This window comes from Mya arenaria, chromosome 1 (genome assembly GCF_026914265.1).
Source record: "Mya arenaria isolate MELC-2E11 chromosome 1, ASM2691426v1".
In the NCBI taxonomy this organism is placed as follows: Eukaryota; Metazoa; Mollusca; class Bivalvia; order Myida; family Myidae; genus Mya; species Mya arenaria.
Genome location: NC_069122.1, coordinates 36,797,651 through 36,824,490, shown reverse-complemented (window position 1 = coordinate 36,824,490; position 26,840 = coordinate 36,797,651). Strand labels below are relative to the sequence as shown.

General features: G+C 35.6%; 1 pseudogene; it reads left to right on the top strand.

Moving 5' to 3' along the window:
• Positions 1-5,195: 5,195 nt before the first annotated feature.
• Positions 5,196-26,271, top strand: LOC128204983 (CCR4-NOT transcription complex subunit 9-like; annotated as a pseudogene).
• The last annotated feature ends 569 nt before the right edge of the window (positions 26,272-26,840 follow it).

Sequence of the window (26,840 nt, the reverse complement as noted above, 5' to 3'; positions counted from 1 at the left end):
CGAGTGGTCAAGTGTAATGATTGTGTAACAGTAGTACGTGTAATGGGAGTAATTGTAGTAGACGAGTGGTCAAGTGTAATGATTGTGTAACAGTGATACGTGTAATGGTAGTATTTGTAGTAGACGAGTGGTCAAGTGTAATGATTGTGTAACAGTGATACGTGTAATGGTAATAATTGTACTGCACGAGTTGTCAAGTGTAATGACTGAGGGACAGTAATACGTGTAATGGTAGTAATTGTACTAGACGAGTGGTCAAGTGTAATGATTGTATAACAGTAATACGTGTAATGGTAGTAACTGTAGTAGACGAGTGGTCAAGTGTAATGATTGTGTAACAGTGATACGTGTAATGGTAGTAATTGTAGTAGACGAGTGGTCAAGTGTAATGATTGTGTAACAGAAATACGTGTAATTGTAGTAACTGTACTAGACGATTGGTCGAGTGTAATGATTGTTGAACAGTAATACGTGTAATGGTAGTAAGTGTACTTGACTAGTGGTCAAGTGTAATGATTGTGTAACAGTAATACGTGTAATGGTAGTAATTGTACTAGACGAGTGGTCAAGTGTAATGATTGTGTAACAGTAATACGTGTAATGGTAGTAATTGTACTAGACGAGTGGTCAAGTGTAATGATTGTGTAACAGTAATACGTCTAATGGTAGTAATTGTACTGCACGAGTTGTCAAGTGTAATGACTGAGGGACAGTAATACGTGTAATGGTAATAATTGTACTAGACGAGTGGTCAAGTGAAATGATTGTTGAACAGTAATACGTGTTATGGTAGTAAGTGTACTTGACTAGTGGTCAAGTGTAATGATTGTGGAACAGTAATACGTGTAATGGTAGTAACTGTACTTGACTAGTGGTCAAGTGTAATAATTGTGGAACAGTAATACATGTAATGGTAGTAACTGTACTTGACTAGTGGTCAAGTGTAATAATTGTGGAACAGTAATACATGTAATGGTAGTAACTGTACTTGACTTGTGGTCAAGTGTAATGATTGTGGAACAGTAATACATGTAATGGTAGTAACTGGACTTGACTAGTGGTCAAGTGTAATGATTGTGTAACAGTAATCCATGTAATGGTAGTAACTGGACTTGACTAGTGGTCAAGTGTAATGATTGTGGAACAGTAATACGTGTAATGGTAGTAACTGGACTTGACTAGTGGTCAAGTGTAATGATTGTGGAACAGTAATACATGTAATGGTGTAGTAACTGTACTTGACTAGTGGTCAAGTGTAATGATTGTGGAACAGTAATATGTGTAATGGTAGTAATTGTATTAGACGAGTGGTCAAGTGTAATTATAAGAGAACAGTTATACATATAATGGTAGTAACTGTACAAGACTAGTAGACAAGTGTGATTATTGTGGAACAGTTATACGTGTAATGGTAGAAATTGTACTAGCGAGTGGTCAAGTGTTATGATTGTGGAACAGTGATACGTAATTATATTACAGTCGACGGATTGGATATTGATAGTTTGATATAAATATGTGTGATAGAGAAGAGACAAATGGTTAATAGTAGAATATGTTAGCTATGAATGTGGGGGATGAATAGTTGTGAATGAACGTGGAAATGTGATATGAATGAGTTTTGTTTAATGTATATTAATATTATAGTGTATTAGTTAAGATAGTTCAATGGAAGGGACATAAACCTTAAAGTGTGTTAAATAAATAAATGAGATTGAAGGGAAAGTTATCTTTGGCATGCTTACGAACAGTCACAAACATGAGTTCAGACTCAAGTGTTTTTATTGTTAGTTTAAACTGCCCAATAACCGATTTTAGATAACAAAAAATAAATTAAAGTCCTTTTCTGAGTCTGAGTCTAGATTCGGACGTTCGACTGTTCGTAATCATGACCCAGGTTGGCTATTGAAAAAATATATCGACGCTGTCTTGTTTTAAAACTGACTTTTGTAAAAATAAACAGCATAACCTCACCGCCTCCAAACATTTCAATGAGATTGTTCCTAGATACGAGTAATCAGGGCGAATTTGTTGTATGATACCAAAATTGCTAGAGTCATTGTAAAACCCTATTTTTTATAAGGTATTCAAGTATCAGCTCTATTTAAATATCTACATCTTTGTTTAAGTCATTCATAGCATCCTAAACCTTTTTCATTCATTCGAGTTAAACATGCAAATTTACATGAAAATGTCAAAATCGAACAAAAGGTTAGATCATTTCGTGTAGCTAAAATTACATATTGTCATTGAAAACATACTTCAATAAAGGAAACATGCGGCGTAGGTACTTACTTAAGGGTTTATTTATTGTTTAGAGTACACGTATTCTTACATTTTATGAACTTTTGAAAAGTGATCGAAATAGCTTCACCTTTAAGATCCGGTGATCGATTATGATTTCCAGTGTTCACTGTATTTTGCATGCCGTCCATATCATTTGCCTGTTACGTAGTTTAGCTTTCCCGTACGAAATATATAGTTGGATTTTTCCATCTGATTCAACATGATTACAACAATTTTAAAAGTTTTTTTTTCATACCATTTCCTCTTTAATGAAATGCTGCCTAGTTAGATTCCAGCCTGCTAACTAAGGTCATGAAACAATTCTAAGATCCTACCCTCAGGATATCATCACATATCCCGCCCTTCTTACACGTACCAGAGCCACCATCTCATTGGAATGTTTTGATTCCTTGATATTAAAATACTATTACATGTATACTTGTTATTACCAAATGATGTAAGAATGAAATAAAAAGATGTTTTCATTTGCTTGTTTTATATTTGATTAACGTCCCACTTACTGTTATTGTTTTTTTTTAAAGATGAATATTTGGACACCACTTGTTGTTCACAAAGGGCGCCAAAAATACGTAAAGCAGCCGTCGGACTCGATCAGAAATACAAGGAAAGAATAACTGAATGTTGCATGTAAGATTCAATCAGGAGCCCTCATAAATTGGCAAAATATGACCAAATATGGTCCTGTCTGCAACTAAACATTCGCTTATTATTTAGAAAGGGCTCGTTCACATATTTTACGCAGGTAATATTATCTTTTAAATTTGTTTATCTACTTTATTTCATAAACAAACCAACGAAAAGCAATTGGAAATTACTCGTTTGAATGGATTGCTTTTAAATACAAGCCTTAAATGATTTAATTTCCAATAGTGTTACTTCCGCTGTCCGGCAAATAGAGTATTTTCTGTCAGATGAATACAGCGTAACTACCGCTGTCCGGCAAAATCTCTCATTTTCTGTTAGTCCATTTAGTTTTTATTTAAAAAGTGCGATTAAGTAAATCCGGAATGCTTCATTTTAAACCCAACTTAATTGACTGAACAGATAAACAACGAAACACCTCATGTTTTTGGTATCATTGCATCCATTTTGAAAAACATCTTCACCAGATAAGAGAGGAGAAAAGCGAAATATATATCTACCACTTAATCTCACAAAAACGCTCGTGGTTACCGTGCCACTGTTGGGCTCCAATGACAACCGCGCCACAGCGAGACGCCCATGACTAACGGTTACAGAGAGACGCCCATGACTACCGCGCTACAGCGAGACCCCATGACTACCGCGCTACAGCGAAACGCCCATGACTACCGCACTACAGCGAAACGCCCATGACTACCGCGCTACAGCGAGGCGCAGATGGCTACCGCGCTACAGTGAGACGCCAATGACTACCGCGCTACGTCTAGACGCCCATGACTACCGCGCTACAGCGAAACACCCATGACTACCGCGCTACAGCGAGACGATCATGACTACCGAGCTAAATTGAGACGCCCCTGCTTATAATACCACAGCGAGGCGCTCATGACTACCGTGCTGCAGTATGACGCTTATGATAATCGTCTCCTGCTTATCATGCCACAGTGATACGCTGATGACCACCGTGGTAAATTGAGACGCTCCTGCTTACCATGCCACACCAAGACACCCAATACTTGCATGCTACAGTGAGTCTCTCATTGTTATCATGCAACCGATAGACGCTCATGATTGTCGTGTAATAGCGAGACGCCCATGACTCTTTGGAAAATTGAGATGATCGTGCTTACCATGCGACAGCGAGACGCCCATGACTTGCATGCTACAGTGAGTCGTTCATGGTAATCATGCAACCGAGAGACGCTCCTGATTTTCGTGCCACAGCGAGACGCTCATGACCACCGTAGTAAATTGAGGCGCTCCTACTTACCATGCCACAGGGAAACGCCCATGACTTGCATGCTATAGAGAGTCGCTCATGGTTATCCTGCAACCGTCGAGAGACGCTAACGATTGCCGTGCCACAGCGAGGCACCCACGACTTGCATAATATAATGAGTCACTCATGAAACCGAGAGGTGCTCCTGATTTTCGTGCCGCAGCAAGACGCTTATGACTACCGTTCAACAGCGAGATGCTAATGAACACCATGCCACAGCGAGAGGTTCGTGATAATCGTGCCACGGCGATGCTCTTATGAATACGGGGCCAAAGGGAAGCGCTTATGAGTACTGCAACACAGCTGGGCTGAGCTGGGATGGGGTAATTTAGAAAAAAACAATAAGTTGTTTTAAGTGCCATCTAAGACATCTTGTGTGAATTTATATCCAGCTCGTTTATAAAGACGGACACCACGTACTATTGAAAGAAGATAAATAAACACGCAGAACCAAACGATAGTCATAAATAATGAAAAGACGACAGTTTGCCACGATATTTACAAAGATCGAGTGATTTAATCCGCGCAAATTTTTCAATATTGTAAGTTTTTAGGTCGATCAACCACCCAGAATCAGAGCTACATTTGCTTTATAAAAACGGAAACTTTAAACCTGCACAGTGATCTCTTCTATGAACAAAGAAGATCTCTGCAGCCTCGTACGAGCTGGAATTTCATCACTATCGTTTACTGGTATTGAATTATTTATTTCTATCTCATTGACTTCCCCATTTGTTTGCTTAAATCTTAAAAGTACTACATGTTTGTTTCACGTTTCATATCTCAACACATAATATTCAAATAAAAACATACTTTGTACGTGGTTACGCAATCTTTACTACCATCACATGGTATAACGACAGTGATCATGTATACCAAAGGGAAGTAACCGCTACGTGGTGTTTTATACGTTATAGGTTTCATTTAATAATGGTGTAATTTAACCCAGTAAGATGATTTATCAAATCATGAAAAAAGCATAACACCGGCAGGAAATATTGTTTAAATTTCACAAAAATAAATGGAGTTATTTAAGTTTTAAAGAGATAATGAGTGACATTGCAGCAAATCAGGTAACTGTATAGCGGTATGCAACTTTTCTTTTTAAATAAAAACAAACGGATAACATTAATCGCCAAGGTTAATGAATGGATATATGTCATATATTTTCGTGACATATTGAATGGTGGAGCACTGCCGATCAAACTTATATTATCAAACCAAATATCTAGGAATGATTGGACCAAGAAGTTGTTGGTTGAAGTCCCACTACAGATTCTTTCTCATGACCCCAAAATGGACACGAGTACTGGTTAATCATCAAGAAACAGAGTGGAGAGTAAAAGTAATTTGACATTTTAGGTCGGCCTAGTTGTCTATCCTTAATTATGATCGGACCTGCTTCGAGGCCATCACAATTATTAATGTCGTTCACATTGTCGTGAAGATTTGTTTTGTTTTTTTACTTTTTATGTTATAAAAGATAATTACTATATTCGATACTTCCTTTTGATGTTTTAGAAGTCTTATCATGAAATATTTTAATGCGACGTTTATAATATACATGCCATATCCCATGGTCCCCGCCGGGGATCCATATCCCCTGGAATTAAAAAAAATAATATATATATATATATTTTTTTTTTCAAAACTTGCTTAAGGTTGACAAGTGGAAAGCATCAATAATATCATGAGAGTGAAATTCCATGAAGGACCATGATGACTAAGTCCAAAAATTATTGTAATTTGAGTGTATTTTTGTATTCTTTCTTATTATAAATGCAGATATTGCGCAATTTTTTGTCGCGTAAAAATCCCCTGGTGTAATATCAAAATCCCCTGGAATTCAGACCAAAATCCCCTGGGAAGCCTCTCAGAAATATGGCATGTATGTTTATAAATACGTTGAAGCTGTTGTCTATCACAGATTTAATATTTAGCATTATCAAATAGGCTTTTGAGCAAACAGTTTATAGGCTTAAAAGTATCACGATTATGAAACAGTTGTCGGCATAGATCTTAAAGCTGTATAATATGTACCTTTAAAACTAAGTCGTAAGTGTCTATCAAAGAATTATTTTAATTGATATTTATGTATGTCATACAAAAATAATCCTATCATATACCATTTCTTTGACAGACACTTGAAGGTACATATTTCAAATGCCATCATGTGCAGGTGACGTGAACTCATATAAACAACAAATTGAAAGAAAAGAGCGCAACATCCTTTAATTACGTCCTCTTGATGTCTCTCATCCGTAAATAAACAACTGTTTCCTCGTCTTCCAATAATTTCTGATACTGATGAAAATGTATCCATCATCCGTGTGATATTTGTTGAAAACAAGAAAAGCATACATTGCCATAAAACTGAGAAAATAGTTCTTTTCTCCAGTCTTGTAGCAGAATGCAGTCCTTGAATATGTGTAAGATATGCCATGAAGTCAACATCACCACTTCTTGTAGGCCACCAATGTGTTATGTCCACTTTATGTGAAGTATTTTCTTTTTGTTTTCTCCACAAACTGCTTTCAACTAGCGGACCCTGGGGTGGAGGGGGGGGGCTTACACCTCTAACGTCTAATCCTGAATCCTGAGGGTTTCCGCCAGGCCTTTATGACTTGTCGGGGCCGACATCCCAGGGATCGAATTTAACGGTCGCTAACTCGCAAAATGCGAGTAAGAATCGAAAAATGCGAGAGTAGAAAATCCTGGCACTCGAATAATTTTGCGACCGCGAATAAAATCGTCGAATTCGCTCAAACTCTCCTTTGCGCTTTAAAAACTCCTTTCCGCAAGTTTACCACATAATAGATAATCACGTGACCCGGTATATGGACGCTTGTCGCTGTGTTCAAATGTTATTATCGGATATTTAAGTATGCGCCTCGATGATAATCATGTGACCGTGTATGGACGCTTGTTGCTATACTCAAATGTTATTATCGGGTATTTAAGCAAGCGCCTAGGAGATAACTGTTTTCGTCTGGTTTGTGATTCGCAACTACCAAAAAAGAAGTGGAAATTAACCACGTTTTGTTACGTGAAAAGGCCTGGAAAGGTGAAAAGGCTGACAGCGACGCGGGGATTGACCGAAAAACCCTCCAATAAAACCAAACCTAGTGAAAAGTCATGAATTGTGTCGGTACTTTGTCGCAAACCAAAAAATCTCGGTCCGATTCTACGGCATCTGTCAGAACCGTCAAAAAAGTTGAACATCAAACTTTTGTATGCAACAACAGAGAATAATGGCAATGTTGATTTCAACGTGTGTGATGTTTGTAAAGAATTCGCCAGCGAATAAACATCAACTGTAGGCATTACAGTTTTTTTTTATTTTTATTTACTAAGCAACAGTTCACACCCTGCCCATATTACTTGCTAGATCCTCCATGCTTTGGTCACGTTTGCAACATACATTACCATCAAAAAATGTCAGTGTACATATATATATTCAAGAGAAAAACATCTACTCTGTGTATGATTCAAGCCTATGAACCCCTGCTTGCAAGTCTGGTCCTCTACCCAACTTGACTTACCAGGCACCAAGCTACTCAGATGCATTGAATGGCTAAGAATTATGACTGTTACACTCCTCCCCACTTTACATTTTGAAAGTATAAACTTAGGTGGGGAGGAGTGTAGTCACATACTACTAATGATTCAAGGCTTTTGAGTAACCAGGAGCTTAGTTAGCCCAGCTGCATGGGTATATGACTTAATCTATGTAAGAATTAAAAACAAAATGTAAAGGTTTATAGTTTATTCTTATTTCAGTGCACTTGATAAACAATGTACATAATGCTACAACAAAACTACTTGTCTATTTGGCAACTTACATGAAGTAAAACAGCCTTTTAATAACTGCTAGTGGAACCCACCATTTTGCCAGTTGAAAAAAATGGCACTAGCAAAAACTTGCTAGTGGCAAAAAAAGTTAAATTCGATCCCTGCATCCCTTCATAAGGTGAGGCTTATTACCGTCACACGTTAATCTCACCTTAATGTCACACATGTAGAAGCAGAAAATAGTGTAGTTATTAATAGACTGTGAATGTTTCATATCTTTTGTGTGAAAAAAAGTTATTCAGAAATTAACATCATTTTCTTGCTAGTTCACATCAGTGTGACCCATGTGAAAACCCTTTTGAAGTCACTTGATTTCTAACCCTGACAATGCATATGACAGAAAAAATCAGAAATCAAGAACACCAATTCGAGTTGAAGTTTCGATTGATGTTTTATACATGAAAACAACAAACAAACATTCCGTCTAAGAATTTCAACATGTCTAAACGCAAACTACTCATGCCTTCTATAAGTCTGGCAGTCTCATCGTTCTTCAAGAAAATACATGCAGGCACATGCAAATGATGTGACCCGGGGTGAAGGTGAATGAAGCTCGCGACATTGTCGTAATATAATAGAATAAAGATGTATTTTTTTCCTACTTGATAGTCCCCTATCTGAATAACTGAGTGTTTGATGTATTATTTGATACAGATAGCGTATCATTATTGTTATTTGTGTACTAGTATAGAATCATTCACATGATCCCCACATCATTATGTACAAGGTCAGCAGACTCCAGGGAGGCCGCGTTTTACACAGTTCACTGGGTACGTCGCCGGTGTCAATATAAACATTACTACTTACTACCATGTGAAATTGTTTCATAAAAAATCTTCCGAGGCATACCAAAAATATGAAAAACATCAATTTTATAGTTGGACTATATAGCGCTGCTTTTAAGATAAACTTACATATATATAACCAGTATCACTTATTAGCTTAGGCCACAACAAATTGATCATTTGTTCGTCGGATTTGCCGCACCTAAATTAAAACGAAAAACGAAAAAAAAAAAAAAAAAACTTTTTTTTTCGCGCCCGCACTTTCTATTTGGCCGCGCATATTATTTATTTATTTTTTACTTCTGAATTTCCTCTATTTTCTGACTTTTTTTTTACTTAAAATTTGAACCTGCAACTTCAACTTTGCCTTTTTTTAAGGTATTTCCATGCTTTACATTCTCCGCGAGCAAACTTTCCTCGTGTCAGGACAAAATCAGGTCCGGGTAACCGCAAAACAGCCGATATTTGTTGACAGTCTTTTTTGTCGGGAATATTTTGCAGGACGCACCGTTGTTATCTATTTCCGGTATTAATTTGCAGGATTTCAGTTTTCGTTAATGTAAAATACACATTTTTAATTGAAAATCAGTGTCATAGTCAATGGATTATAGTCTTCAGTAAACAACAACAGTTTCACAGCGTCGAAGGCAATAATTATTTGTGTGTGTTTTAAGTAATTCATTGTTTTGTACTCAAAATTTAGTGTTAAATAATAACTAAATCAGATTTTGAGTGCAAAACTTATATTAAAATACACGGACACTCGACTTGCAACAAATGAACATGTTTTCGTGAGTTATCTTTTAAATTCTAAAATGCATTTCTCAGTTTTATACTCGTAATTGATGAAAATAGAAGGACTTGTAAATGTTTCAGAAACAGTCTGTATTTATGCACCATTCAATTGTAACCATGCCCCCCCCCCCCCCCCAGGACCGGGGGTATACCGGAGATAGCCGGTGAAATGGGCCGTGTTGTCACCTTCCAGGTGGCCCCGCAGTGCCGTTGGTTTTACCCGAGGTTGCTGGACCGAAAGTCAAAGTCCCCGCTATTCACCGGACCTTGGGGTCGTGGTTACAATTGACTAGTGCACGGACCTATAAACCATTGGTTCGTGGTAAAGGCGAGGTCTTGAAAGGGAAACATCTTTATTCCACCACCTGCATTAATATAATGACCGGTGCCACTTTTGCAGATTTGTTTAATACTGCTTCAATTGTGTTGTCCCGCAATTTAATCGGCAGTGTCTTAAGTAATAGTAAAGCACTGGATCTTATTGCCATGTTATATATTGAGACAGATTTTCATGTGATACAATCAAAACCTTTTCATTTATATTTAAATTAAGAACCTATGTTTGCAATTAAAAAGCTTTTCTTGACATATTGCATGATAAATTTAGTAAGAAATAAACTTTTTAATTTTTATTTTATTTTTCGCCTTGCGCTCGCCTCTGAATTGCCTTAAATTTAAAAAAAAGTATTTTAATTTTTTTTTCGCTCGCTCGCTCCTACTTTTTTTGGGCAAAATCCGTAGAACAAATGATCAATTTGTTGTGGCCTTATTATCTATATTCATTAAGCTTATCTTGAAGCCATGTGATGGCACATAAACAATGGTTAAATGAACAGTAATGTTCATTTCTATTTTATTTTTTTATTGATATGATTATTCCCGGTATGGAAGATTCATTTTATAAAAGAAAATAAATAATATATATATATATATATATTTAGGATAGACAATTAAGAACACACTAATTATGATAGACAATATTTTTTATGTAAATGATACACAAGAAAAAATAATCTTATGATTAACATTAAGAATAAGAAAAACATTTCCATAATTGACACCATCTAATGGTTTCGGTAGACAATTACTAAAATTTAGTTTTCATGATTGACAATAAGAAAATTTATTTTTGAAGATATTATTGATAAAGAAATAAAGAAGCAGGTCAGATCATAATTAGTGCTAGACAACTGTTCTGTATGTGTAACCTACATTTAAAATGATAGTTTATTTAGTTGTATGGCCACACCAAATTAATGTTTAGTTCCTCGGATTTTTGCCAAAAAAAATTGGAGCGAGCGAGCGAAAAAAAAAGTAAAAATTTTTTATTGTCAGTTTTCATAAAAACCGAAGCGAGCGAAGAGCGAAAAATATATTTTTCCTTATATTCAATATAAATAAGAAAGATTGTTCAAAATAATTGCCCTTAAACCCATTTTAATGCCATCTTGAACTGAACCTCTAAAGGACATTGGGAAAATGTCTGAATACATACTATTTATACATCCGTGTTTAGTACAAACATTATGTGGATAAATTTAATTTCTTATATAATTAAAATGTACTTTAATATGACGATCATTCATAATAATAAATAACCCTGCTTTAAGTAAAAAGTTTAAAACGACTTATATAAATCTACCTGAATCAGTTTAACATAATATGCAACTGTATTTAGATATAACTTAGGATTGATTTTGGATTTGTAAAAAATTATCACTTACACAGGCATCATCAGACTCCATATAAAATAAGACTAAATTTTGTTTTTATTATCACAGGAAATGCAATGACATGTGCTTTTTAAAACAAAAAGAACAAGGGTATTTTTCAGAGTACATTTTTTGTTTATTAAGATGTTTCTATGCACCAGCCAATTGTATATGCCCCCCTCCCCCCCCCCCCCCCCCCCCCCCCAAGTCCGGAATAGCGGGGACTTTGACTTCCAGTCTCTCAAAACCCGACCTGCAGGGACACACTGCTGGTAAAATCCCTGCCAAATGGCCCCGCAACCCCGACTACCTATGTTAGGCCCATTCTCGACTATTTTCAATATGAAGACAAAACCACATTCACTAGGCACTGCAGGGCCACCTGAAAGGTAAAAACACAGCCCATTGCCTCTGCTGTCCCCGGTATACCCCTGGAACAAGGGGCGAGGGTGGGCGGGGCAGTCTTTACAATTGACAAGTGCATTACAATCCCAGATTATGCTGCAAAAACAAACAAAATATAAGGTGATAAACTTTGGCTTACTTATGTTGAGGTATATCCAGACCAGTGTTTATATCACTATTTGTGAAAAGATATTTGTTCAAAACTGTTGTTTTGTCAGAATTTGATCAAAAATGAGCTTGATACATTAATTTGGACCAAACAATGACTCATATTCCAGTTAAGTTGACCTGTCATTTTCAGCATCGTCGTAACGAGGTAAAATTTTGGTCCCTTGTATTATGACTTGAATAAAATAGTACTAAGTTGATCATTCCGATTTCCATTCAAAACGAGTCACTTATTACGCAATATAATCGCTACCAGTCTCAGATACACATGCTTTATTGCATAATGATTGCTTTAAATAATGATTCTTTAGTGCATGAGACGATCAACAATGACGTCAAGCATGCTCAAAACATTTTTATTGTCAAAAATAAGATTTAATTTCCAAACTTCGAGCCACATTGTTTATACCGGAAGCCGCCATTTTGATTGAATTTATTGAAACCCATGCTAAACCGATCGATATACAGTATAAAACACTACGCATCGGTACTTTCCCTTTACAAAAACACGAAAACTAGCGTAGAAAAATTATACTTGATTATTTTTAGCCATTTAATAAATTATTACCTTAAAAAAATCTGATTGGCAATCAAAATGGAGGTGCGGGCACACAAAAAAAATAATAAAAAATTTACATTTTTAAAAATAGGAGCGGTAAATCCGCGGAACAATAATATATTTGGTGTGGCCTATTGTCTATCAATAATATCATGAAAAAAATCTATAAAAAAATTGTCTATTGAGAAAACTAGTTCTACAAATTGTGTATCACAGCAATTATTAGCCGGATTTTAAATCGAAAAATTACGGGTTATAGAATGGCGAAAACAGGGAGGGCGGTTGGGTGTTAACAATTTTGCGTTAAAGTTTTCATTTTATGTAATAAAATCAAGAGTTTTTATCCAATAGTAAACAAACTTCATACAATGGTAGAGCATAATGAGACGAAAGTGCAGTGTACAATAACCATAACTCTATTCTTGCTTATTATTGAGTTATTGCCCCTTGTTACTTTTTTGTTCGGAGTATAACTTGAAAAGTACTGGATGGAATTCATTGGAACTTCATACAATGGTAAATCACAGTTAGAGGAAGTGCAGTGTACAATAACCATGACTCTATTCTTGCTTATTACTAAGTTAATGTCCCTTGTTACTTTTTTTGTCCAGAGTATAACTTGAAAAGTACTAAATGGAATTCATTGGAACTTCATACAATAGTAAAGCACAGTGAGAGGAAGTGCAGTGTACAATAACCATGACTCTATTCTTGCTTATTACTAAGTTATTGTCCCTTGTTACTTTTTTTTTCCAGAGTATAACTTGAAAAGTACTAAATGGAATTCATTGGAACTTCATACAATAGTAAAGCACAGTGAGAGGAAGTGCAGTGTTCAAGAACCATAACTCTACCTAAACTAATTACTGAGTTATTGCCCTTTGTTTGTTTGTTTTTTTGCTGTCAATTTTCAGACATTAACTAGTCAAACTACTAAATGGAATTTATTAAAACTTCATACAGTGGTAAAGCACAGTGAGAGGAAGTGAAGTGCACAAGAACTTAAACTCTATTTCAGCTTATTACAGAGTTACTGCCCTTTGTTACTTTTTTCTTTTCCGGAGCATGACTTAAAACTATTGGATGTGATTTAATAAAACTTCATACAGTGATAGATCATAATGAGAGGGAGTGCATTGTACAGGAACCGCAATTCTATTTCAGCTTATTACATAGTTAGTGCCCTTTGTTACTTTTTCTTGTCCGGAGCATAACTTGAAAACTATTAGATGGAATTCAATAAAACTTTATACAGTGATAGATCATAATGAGAGGAAGTGAAGTGCACAAGAACCATTACTCTATTTCAGCTTATTACAGAGTAACTGCCCTTTGTTACTTTTTTTCTTTTCCGGAGCATACATGTAACTTAAAAACTATAGGATGGAATTTAATAAAACTTTATACAGTGATAGATCATAATGAGAGGGAGTGCAGTGTACAGAAATTGCAATTCTAGTTTAGCTAATTACAGAGTTACTGCCTTAGGAGAAAGAATTCCACAGCCATAAAAATTAAAAAAAAATTGTCAAATCTTTATAAAACTTGTTCAGAATATTTGTCTACTTGTTGATTTAAACATTTGTGAATATGGGTCACCTCAGAACAAAAACTAGGTCACTAGGTCAAATCTTAGGAAATATTTTCCTGATGTCATTTTTTTTTTTTTAAATTGTGAAACTTTTCATGAAACTTTTACATTTTTTTTCTCCAGGATATCTTAGTCACATTTAAGTATAATAGATTTTCAAGAAACTTTTACATTTTTTTCTGCAGGATATCATAGTCACATTTAAGTATAATAGAATTTTAGCATAAATTACAGTTTTTTCCTGCAGGATATTGATTTTTTTTTAAATTTTCATGACATTTGGTTACTTTACATACATACACACACACACTCACACATGCTTTCACACTGGCACACACACCATTGACCTGTCAGCACCACAGTCAATGATTGTATTTTCAGGATCTCAATATTTTCCTTCTGTGGTGTCTTAACTTAATAGACACGCCCTTTTGTCACTTGAACTGTGCTTTAGGATACATACAGTATTGGTGCCAGAAATTTCAGACTTTAAAAATATTTGTGTACATGAAGTCTTAGATGATAAAGTGTGTCATCTAGTGTCAAAAATTAGGTCTCTGGGACAGATCTTATTGGAAAAGCTGATGTATTTATAAAATGTTCATTTTCCTCACAAAATGGAATAGATTCTGTTCATCAGGCTATTTGTATGAACGATTTATAATCTCCGATAGGTATAAATATGGGTCTTTTTGGTTAAAAATAGTAGGTCACTAGCTCAAATCCTTGGTTTGCAAAATTTTATCGTCAAATAAATAGTAAAATGCAAAATGAATTCAATATAGCTCAATTTTTAAATCCTCTGTGTACACAAAAGTGAAAATCATTAAAATAAATCACAACTTGATAGACATTTAAGAAAATCTTTTTTCCTGATAGACTGTCATAAAATACTGTATTGTTCATGATAGATGAGAGTAGATAAAATAAAAAGTATGTTTTTCTTATTTAGCTTTAAAATTTTAAGAAATATATTTCATGATAGACTACAAAAATATTTCATGATAGACAGTTAAGATTTTTTTCATGAAAGACTGTTAGACTGTCAAAAAATGCTGTACGTAATGATATATGATAGTCAATAAAATCAGAAATATATTGTTTTTTTCAAGTTTACGATAAAAAAGAAGCAAGAATCACATAAACTTTTCTGGCATGGTGGCTGCCATTGAATGAACTATTTACGGAAGTCGCACCACTTTACGGTTATATTGATAATTGTGATAGACAATACAGGTCGTATCATAATCTGAGATAGACAATAGCTTCGACGACATTTTAACCCCACATCTTAGCAATTGTTCATTGAATTGAACAAAACATTTTAATATCCGAAGTCACAACTTTTCTAGAAAGGTGTTCAAATTTTATAAGATCAACATATAAACAATTATTTAAATAAATATAAACAATGGAATTCGACCCAATTCCCCCTGAAAAAGTGTATATTATTTCCTGTCCAAAGCCTGCACGCTACTAGAAACAACTTTCGCCTGGCTACCATAAGCTTCCGTCTAGACTACTATGAAAACAGTCCAGTACACATGTATAATCTCCTGGTAATACTTCCTGAAGTATGGCAAGTATGATAGGTCTTACAAAAATGTGTCCAGTCTCGGAAAAAATAATGACTCAATCCTTCTGGCTGACAAGAGGGATGGTGGTTTCTGTTTGGTTGGGGGAATATAAATTTAGATTCAACTGTCCATGTACTTTACCTTATTTTTCCTCAAAGCCCAAGAATGAGCCCATCATGTTCTTATCCAAGTTGTCAAATTGCATGTTAATCGTATTGGGGCTTGTAAAACTGATTTTTTATTTGTTTCTGTTTTGGCCTTGGGTATGATATAAACATAATGAAAAATTGTTCTGTCAATAACTAGTCCTGTATTCATTTTACAGTCTCGCATGATGAACCCTGGAGCTGCTCCCCCAACCTCTGGGTCTGGAAGTCTGATGGTCAGATCTCCCATGTCACAAGCTGAAAGAGAGAAGGTTTATCAGTGGATTGGGGAGCTAACAAGCCCAGACACACTGGAGAATGCTCTCCAGGAACGCAGGTTGGTTAAACATGTGTGATTTATAACATAAGAACCAGAATGTTGTTTGTGAAGTATGCAAACTTTTAAGAAGAAAAAAGAGTTGTTGAGATGTTTGTTTATATTTTTCAAATGCAGTTCATAGCAATCTACATGTATAAATTGGCATTTTTGATAACAGTTACTGATTTATAACACACATGATATTATTGATGAAAAAATATATAATTAAGACGATACAACATCACCATAATTTGACAAGATCATTTGGCAAAAGGAAGTACATGAGGATAGTGTCAGGTCTGTTGTATCGTTCGGTACTGGTACCCAGCTAGTAGATTAGTCCAAGGGAGATAACCAGGAACGAGGAACGGAAGGAGGGAGACGAATCCAAGGCATGAGGCCAGCAGCATGCTTGCTTTAGTTGCAGGTAAAAAGCCACTTACTAACTTAAACGAATATACGGGTTATGCAGATACCTTAAGGAGAGGTAATTGTCCCAAATAACCTATGCTAATTGGTATATTAAAGTAAGCTGAAATTCACCAGAGGTCTTTTGGTCTTACCCAAAAATTGTAAATGTTAACTTATGGTGCATGTACTGATTTTGTAGCAAAAAGAGGGAGGTTGTGCCCGACCTGGCTCCGATGTTATTGCACAGTTTAGGGACAGTGGCCGCCCTGTTGCAGGAAATAGTCATGTGTACCCTGCAATAACACCGCCACATCTAACACCGCCACATCTAACGGTATATGGAAATGGATGTTACATTGGATAATGATTTAAACCAATTTGGTGAAATCTCAAAATATCAACTTGGGCCTAAAAAAAAATATGTTTGGTTAGGGTTACATCCTTTTCAAAAATAGGTAGGGTAGGTAGGCTTTTTATTTTTTTTATTTTTATTAGGCTTTATATAAGAATGTCATTTTCATCATTGGAGAATTGTGTTAAAGTTATCTTCTATATAAGCATTTAAGGTTTTAAACTACATATTGAAAAGCAAAAAAAAAAAAAAAGCATTTTTTTTTTTTTTGCTTTTTCATTTTTTTTTTTCAAACTGACTATAAAAACCGTAGGGTCAGCACCTATTCCGTAGGTAGGGTTGGGTAACCCGAACCAAATGTATTTTTTTTTAGGCCTTGCTAAAAAATGTTGCTTATGAGAATTAACTACAAGGTAACATAACAACAAGTGGAGTCATTCCTTCGATGACTTTGGTGGTGACCTTTTGACCTATTTTCTTTTTAGTAAGCAATAAAAATTGGACCTTGAGTTGGAATTTGAAAATACACTTCAATAATGTACTTGTATGAACTTTTTTAAACCACTCTCCCTCATGTTTTTAAATCTAAACAAACTGTTTTGTAAACAAATTTCAATTTCATCCTAAGATGACTTTGACCTTGTTTCTTAATTTTAAAACAATTGCAATGAAATTTCAAGGGGGAATCTTCTGGTTAAAAAAGATCAGATCTTTTCTGTGTATTTTGAGAACAAGAAGTCGAACCTTAAAAATATACTTGTTGTTTTTAACTTTCAGGCACACCTGAGTCCAATAGAGTGTGTAATGCTCTGGCCCTCCTACAGTTTGTGGCCTCACATCCTGAGACACCTAAGCCTTCCTCACTGGTATGGTCTTTATAGTGTACAAATCTATAATATACATGTAACACAGCTGATTTTTTTAATTGTTTAAGCCCTTAATAGTAGCTAACTGTTCAGTAACAGGATTAAGCTTATCCGGCTACTTTTGTTTTGACACTTACTCAGTATTATGTTTACCTTTCAAAAAGTGTCAACATTTCTAACTAACTAAATTAGATTATATTAAAAGGGATTTAAAAATGTTTTTTTTTTTGTATAATTCCTTTAAGTTAAACTGTTTAAACCAGTACTCTTCACTTTTTTCAAGAAGTTAGTCCCTGTTGTTGTCACTTAAGGTAGTAAATAAGTAATAGCTTGTCTGTTTTCTTGTGATGGCCATGGTCCTGCAACAACTTTAACCTTAGCAATAGCTTAAGAGGCAATGCACAAATGTGCAGCAAAGTCCATTGCTCTGACTGTTAGCAATGCCGAGTTACAACTGTTAAGATCTTGTTAGTATGGTGACATAATAAGCCAAAGAGCGTTAGTACAGCACTTGAGATTTTTCAAAATTATGTGTAAAATAATTGAATTCAACATAGTTTAAAAAATGTTGGGAGCATAAAATGGATGAGTGAATCCCTTTGAATCTGCTGATACCCCTTGAGTACCCTTCAGCCAACATACCGCTGTTTCTGTACCCCTTTTTACACACGGTGAGAAGACAAGGCCGTTTGAGTATCTTCGTCTTACAAGTCTTGGAGTTATACATGTTTCACAGACATTTCACAGATGGTAACCAACACATTTATTGATTACAACATCATGATATGTAGTATATTGTAGTCTGTTTTGTCTAGCCAGAATTCTGGCTTCAGCAATTATTATACTCTTTTATGGGCTAAAAATTAAAATGTTACTATTTTCCCACACAGACAGATGAACAAGAAGTGATCAACTTCCTGCTTTCCACTGAGGTTATACCACTGTCCCTACAAATCATGGAGTCAGGGACTTGGAGTGAGCTTTTAAAGACAGTGAGTAACAGCCTATAAGAATGATACTGCCAAACATTTAAGTACTATGGATAGATATTGATAGGAATTTCAGCAATATGAAAATATATTGCCATACATTTTATTGTTATGGATAGATATTGCCATACATTTGTGTAATAGCCCAGAAAGGATGGATCTTGCCATACATTTAACTAATAGGAAAGTTATTGCCGTACATTTGAGTATTAAATAGGGATTGTAATTGCCAAGTAATAGGGATAGACATTGCCATTCATTTCAATTCTTTGCTATTCATTTTAGTAAAAATGGGGTGTATATTACATGTGCATATGAGTAATACGAATAGAGATGGATTTGAGCAATAGGGCTGAGATTGCCATACATTTGAGGAAAAGGAATGGACATTATTAATAGGGATTGATTTGGAGACATCATGACATTGTGCAGAACCTACATTAACAGCGTGCAAGCTCAAGGTGAAGGTCACAGGTCAGGTGAATTCACAAAAAGTCCAAATACACAATAATGTATCTTGTATTGATTTGTTTAATAAGTTTATGGGGAAAATGGTACTGTATTGTGCAATGTTATCTTTGCCTATTAATGCCTCTCATAGGGATGGTGTCATATCATTGTTCAAAAATAGCTAAGGTTTTGTCATAACCATTGTATGTTCAATAATGTTCTGTAGCAACTTGTCTTTGGTCATAAATAGAAAAACATTAAAGATATTCAACGAAACAAGGTACACATTTTGCCAGGGACAATATGGTGTCGGCCAACACTGAAATCTGAAATTACCCCACCCCCCTTTCGGACATGCACTGCAAATCTTGTTTCGCTGATGATCCATGTGTGGATTTTAATGATTTCCACCAGCTAACACACGTCACATTAACAGTTGTCCGGTTAGCGCAGTGGTTAGCGCACTCGCTTCTCACCAAGGTGACCCGGGTTCGATTCCCGGCCTTGGCGCATGTGATTTTGGTTAGTGGTCACCAAGCCGGACAAGTGGGTTTTCTCTGGGTACTCCGGTTTCCCCCACAACACAAGACCACACTCTCGCGCAACATTGTGCCAACGAGAGTGATTAATAGAAGTTGTTATAGCTTGTTTCACAATAGTTGTAAAAATTAAAAAAGATTAAACTAATGAAATAATAGGCTTTGTTTTAACGCAGACATGTTCATTTTTGTCTGTAAACACCATGTTTTTTAATTGCAGTTTCTGTTGTGGGCATTTAAGGACAGACAGAACCCACCTACTGGACTGCAAGATTCATCTCTTTCAAAGGATGTCTTATATGTAGCTTTCCAGGTGGGTGTGCATTGATTGATTGATTGATTGATTGATTGTGAGCTTGTGTAAAGGAATTAGTGTGAGGCCATACATGTAGCTCAGTGAGTATTATGGTGCGTATGTGTGCGAGTGTGTGCCTGCAACCTCACAATCATATTCTCCCATTTTAGCCAGCCTATCAGACAATTATCAGACATTCTGCAATGAATGGAACAGTTTAAAGTCCATTTCATATTTTCCTCTGTTACTTAAATGATGTCCTATAAAATTAACTTCGCTGTGTTACTGAGTAGCACACAAAATGTGGGTCTAAATCATCAAGCTGGACCTTTGCATACAATTTTACATATTTCTACCAGATTTCTCTCTTTCAAAATATCTCTGCTCCAGATTTGTCTGCATCAAGTTTACGCTTTGTGCGTTATTTAACAGTTTTCTAATACTTTTTGTGACTTATAGATCTTTATGAGGCTACTGTCAAGTAACTAGATGCTCTGGTGTGCACTGTGTAACTAAGGCTGCCCAGTAATAGCTGTTTCATTTTTCTGAACAGACATTTCTACTGAATTGTTCAGTTGCAGTGTCTTTGACCCCAGCGAACCAGCACAGCTCCATGACAGATTTACATGTTTTGACATTAAAGACAGTACTCCTGTATTGGACGTTTCATAATTTTTATGTGGAAGTGTCATCAGATTCACTTTAACTGCCTGTTTACAGAGGCCTATTTCCAGTATTGTTTCCATAAGTGCATGGTCACTCTCTGTCATTTTTAGGTATTCGTCGTCGTGTGTGGGCAGAAATGCAGAGTGTTACCACCAGTAACCTAAGACATCTTTTCACTCACAGACAAGAGACTCATGAGGTCAATCTCTGCAGTTTACAACATAACTCTCAATTGCAGCTCTACGAACTTCAGGTAAACGACAAATCTGGGCTACCAAGTCATCTAGAGACAGAACCGAGGGACTTTCCGGCTACACCTCAGCCTGCCCCCTCACCGATTGTCCCAGCCGAAAAGCCCTCCGGCTCGATGCAAGTTGTGAAGTCATAGCAGTCAAGTGTCCATTCAACCCCTACAGGGCTCGCCTGAGGTATCCACAGAAAACAATAGCTTAACACCTCATAGTGACAACCCTCCAGATCACTATGTGCCTCCACCACATGTGGAAACGACTGTATTATCACCAGAGCCACTTTTGGAGCGTTCTCCTCATCATGCCTGTCATTGGAGATCCCCTGATCGCTATAGAAAATGCGTTTCGCAATGTTTTGTGCAGGAGCATGTTTATAATGTTCAACTTATTTTAACAGCTTTTAGAATAAACCCAGCCTCAGGAGATACTATAATATTTTCTGTTTTGTTTCAGGTTATAATGGATAAGATTATGAACAAAAGAGGATTTTATTTTCAGTGTTCACATTTGATTGATTTGAGCTTATACGTTTAGTTTTCTGAACTTTCTTAATTGCTTTCAATTGTGTTGAGAGGTAGTTTAATTTTTTGCAACTAAGACATGCGCGCATTCGTATATTAAACACATAGTTTAGTATTTGTATGTTATATTTTGATAAGGCATTTTACATTGTAATATTTTTCATACAGTGTAAGGGAGACAACTTGAATTATATTTTATCGATGGTCTTGTGATGAAATGGAATAACCTTAATTTTGTTTTATTATTTGTATTGAGTAATTTGTTTATCGTGTTACAATTTTTAAAATTAGAGGACCTTGACCTTTGTCTCCGAAAAATCGAGGATGAATTTTAAAAATAGAGGGGGAATGTAACCAGGTATCCAATGTGTATATAGCGGCACATATACTTTCTCGCAAGCTTTTATAGGAATGCGGTAGAGTGTTTTCTTGCAGAGCGAGAGGTCGTGGGTTCGAACCCCGACAGGTGCACATAGCAATTTGTGCTGACTGTTACATATGCATTCCCTATGAGTCCGTACTTGTATTTAGCGAAACTCAAAGTTTCGTGAGTTTCGGCATAAAATTTAAGTTTAGATCCCAGACCAAACCTTGTCTAATGTAGAATACCTAAATTCATGTGTTCTATAAGCTATGTACATGTACATGTACACTTCTTAATGGTGGATAAGAACTTTCTCAAATTGATTGTATATGCGGTTTCCCAGATTTACATCCTCCTTTTGCAGAAACTGCCGATGGCGTAGATCCTGTGCTGCAGGTCAGTTTTCCAGCCAGGTGGAATTGACGTCTTCAGCCAAACTACAGGCAGGATTAATATCAGACTCCTTAATAACAAGGTGAGCTACTGCTTATTTATTTCCAGGTTAGTAAACACTGCCAGGAGTCTGGTGTGTTAGCTTACCTTTCGTCAATTTTAGCTCATCTGAGCACTTCATCTGAGCACGAAGTGCTCAAGGTGAGCTATTGTGATTGCCCTGCGTCCTTCTTCGTCCGTCGTCAACAATTTGACTGTTAAGACTCTAGAGGTCACAATTTGGGCACAATCTTAATGAAACTTGGTCAGAATGTTACCCTCAATAAAATCTTGGGCGAGATCGATATTGGGTAATTAGGAGTTAAAAACTAGGTGACTAGGTCAAATAAAAATTGAAACACTATAGAGGTCACATTTATAACTGTATCTTCATGAAAGTTTGGCGGAATGTTTATATTGATAATCTCTAGGTCAAGATCGAATCTGGGTCATGTGCATTTTAAAACTAGGCCACCAGGTCAAATTGAAGGAAAAGCTTGTTAACACTCTATAGAGGTCACATTTATGACTGTATCTTCATGAAAGTTGGTCAGAATGTTTATATTATTAATCTTTAAGTTGATTTTAAATCTGGGTCATGTGCGGTCAAAAACTAGGTCACCAGGTCAAATTTAAGGAAAAGCTTGTTAACACTCTAGAGGTCACATTTATAATTCTATATTCATGAAACTTAGTCAGAATGTTTATATTGATTAGTTCTAGGCCAAGTTCGAATCTGGGTCATTTGCGGTCAAAAACTAGGTCACCAGGTCAAATTTAAGAACAGAAAATTTATTTTTGACTTAAGCATATACAGCTCATCGTCACATTACACAAATATAAACATAAATATAGAATACACACACACATAAACAATCAAAATATATATAGTTTCATGTATAACATGTTTTAAATGATTTTTGTATCATTGACAGATTTTTCAGAAATTACTTAAAAATGGAAAGAACAAAAGAAAAAAGGAAAACATCAACCAAGTGACACACACATCAGCGTGCATGATGGTTGATATGAAAGTGAGAATGTTAAATATAATATATAACACATAAACCTTTAAGGAAAATCTTGTTAACACTCTAGAGGTCACATTTATAGCTGTATCTTCATGAAAGTTGGTCAAAATGTTTATATTAATAATCTCTAAGTCAGGTTTGAATCAGGGTCATGTGTGTTCAAAAACTAGGTCATGAGGTCAAATAATAAGAAAAGCATGTTAACACTCTAGAGGCCACATTTATGACCATATGTTCATGGAACTTGATCAGAATGTTATTCTTGATGATCTCTATCTTGATGATCTTTAGGTAGGGTTTGAAACTGGGTAATTAAGAGGTCAAAAACCAGGCCACAAGGTCAAATCATAGAAAACTTTGTAAACACTGTAGAGGTAACCTTCTCTCTTTGATCACCATGAAAGTATGTCAGAATGTTTGTGTTTATGAAGTCTTTGTCAAGTTTGAAACTGGATAACCTGAGTTCAAAAACTAGGACATGAAGTCAAATCATAGAAAACATTCTTAAAACTTTATCTATATGAAACCTAGTCAGAATGTACTTATTACAGCAAGGTAAGGTTTGCAACTGGGTCATCCGTGATATTAAAAGAATCATCCGTGATATTAAAAAAAAATTGGTCACTAGGAAGGATCTAAGTAATATATTTTTTTAATTCCAGCAGGTATAAATGTTTTGATTCAATACCTCGTGATTATTGAGTTGGACCAGGTAAGCCATACAGGGCCTTCAGGGCCCTCTTGTTACAAAAAGTACCAAGAATTTCACAATGAAAACACAACTGTGACAGCATTGGAGACCAGATACTAATTGTTGTTCCATAATGTATTGAAAGCCTTTTAATGCTTTAAAATCAGATCAGTAAAGAGGATTCTCATTGAATTTAACATGCCTTGCAGGATTCTTAACTGGTGGTTAGAGCAGATCATTGTGTAAGAGGGTGGTGGTTGTAGAGATAAGAAAGTAAACACTGGTTTATAATTTTTTTCTTTAGTCACCATTTTGAAGGTTATGATTGTATATCTATAATATATTCTGAAAAGAATTCAAATTTTATAACTTATTTTTCATTTGAAGGGAATCTTAATGTGCCCCTTTTTCGACAAGAAAAACATGAACAGATATGTCTAGTGTTCCCTCCTTAGTGCTCTTGTATTTTCATTGTTTTAAATATTTCAGGGCAAATTGGTGCTGCATTTGTCCCCTGAGCTTTCGGCAAGATTTCTAAAGCATATTGTACAATGTTTTCTTCACCTGTCTGATAATCCCAGGTATCATACTTCATTTGATTTGTGTGTCTGAATTAAGCAGCTGTTTTAATGCAAAACAGTATAAATTAAAATTGTGACGCATAGATTAAATACTTTTGACTATACGTCAAAATATAATTTTTGTGTCTGCTGTTCAAAATACCTACATTAAACACACATATTCTAAAAGGTGGAACCTCAATTCAACATTGCGGAAAATTATTAGGACCAAAAAATAATTATGGGTGTCATAGTTTTTACCAATCCACCCACCATTATTTTTAAAGTTTTTTTTCTAAACCAAAGATATCAACTTCATACATTTGGTCACAGTAACAATACTCTAAATTAAAGTTACATTACTATTGGCAGGCCTAGCAGGAATATGGCTCTCAGATTATTTTTTTTCAAATTCAACATTTATATTCTTTATTCATAACATCTTACACAGATTGTATAGGAACTGGAAATTTAAACATCTATGTTTCACATTGAATACATGTACTTCTGTATTCAACAACCATAACTCTTTGACCCAGTATTACCAAGTTGCCTCCCTTGACATGAACATATAGGTTAAGCACAAATTTTGAAGTTGATTGATAACTTTTGAACCCACACACATTATAAGAACTAGGACTCTGTATCCAAACTGTCTCCCTTGGCATGAAGATGTTTTGCAAATGAACCATAATTCTGTGACTTGTTTTTCACAAATGGTTTGACAAAGAAGTATGTTTGAACATAACCTTTGAAATGAATGAACATCAGAAATTTGTTGTTGAAAATATGTGCTTGCAACCATTTCAAGAAGCATGACTCTACTATTCATAGTTCCAAAGGTTACCTCCCTTGGATTTTGTGTGAACTAAATAAACTTTGTTTTGGTTTAATTTTAAAACTGGATTGGCATTGCATTTGAGAAGTTATACACAGTGCCAAACTTTTAACTCTTTGACACATACTTTAAATATAATGTATGTCTGTTGAAGATCACTTTTTTGTATTCACAATGAGAAAACAAACCCTGGCCCCAATTTCTCGAAACTTCTTAAGCTTAACAGGCTTAAGTCGCTTATTTCAATTAGCCAAGATACATACTAATAATGGATTTTGATAAATGAAAAATGGTTTCTTTTAATAAGCATACAGATTTATTTAATTAATTTATAAAATCTCTTAAAGAAGTAAATAAAACGCATATCAAAGAATAACAAAAATAGTGAGCTTAGCTTAATCCTGTTATAAGGGATTTAAGAAGTTTCGAGAAATTGGGGCCAGATCATCAATTAGCCTAACCTTGGTTAAGCCTTGTGGGTTTAAGGTAAAAATTTCGTGAGGATTTTTTTGGTCATTTTTTAAAAACTTAACAATATGTTGATAATAAGGATTTTTGATAAGATAAGAGCAAAATTAGTACAATAATTAAATCGAATTGCAGTAAGATATTTTTTTTTCTTAAGTCTATCGGCATCTCGTTTCAGAAGCCTTGTGCCAGTGCTTGACAGACCAGCTGAAGGACAGACCATTTGTCAACTGTCTCAAGAATGATAACTTCACGAAGCGCTGTCTCGTGCAGCTCCAGCAAAACCTAGAAAATCCGGGCGTGCTTGACCCATGAAACCCTGACATTAACAGTGAGGGGGAGAGTGAAAGTGGAAGGGGGGCTTAGAGGAATTGTGGGGTATGGATGGGAGGGGGATAGGAGAAGTTATTAGGGAGTGTCCAAGGATATGTAGGGGAAGAGGGGGGAAATTGGGTGATAACTTAAAGGATAGGCCTAAACCTTGACGCCCTTGAATGCCACTGCACGCAGTAATAAGGAAAATGAAAGCATGAGGGGGGTTAAGAGCAAGTATAGGAATGGAAGGGTTTGGGAGATTGGATATTGCGGTGCTGCATCATTAGTGAGGGGAAGTTTGTTTGCCCAAGGTATAGGGTGTGCTTTGGAAGGATGAACGGGTGTTTTAATATTGAGGGTGGGTCTCACCCGTAAATCAGGGCTTGCTCCTGCATCAACAATGAAAATTGAAACAAACTGGGATAGGGGAGATGTTTGTATAAATATCAAATCCTTGCTGTATGGCAAGGGAGAGAAATACTGCCAGATTTTAGAAAGTATAAAATACACGAATCCCCACCTTAGAGCACCCTTTTAATGAACATTACACAAACAATGTAGGAAAATGTAAATGAATTGAACGATTTCTTATGAAATGATCTTGGGTTGACATTCTATGTCAAAACAATTGGCTTCTGTTGTACTGCAATTGATGTAATCAAGTTTT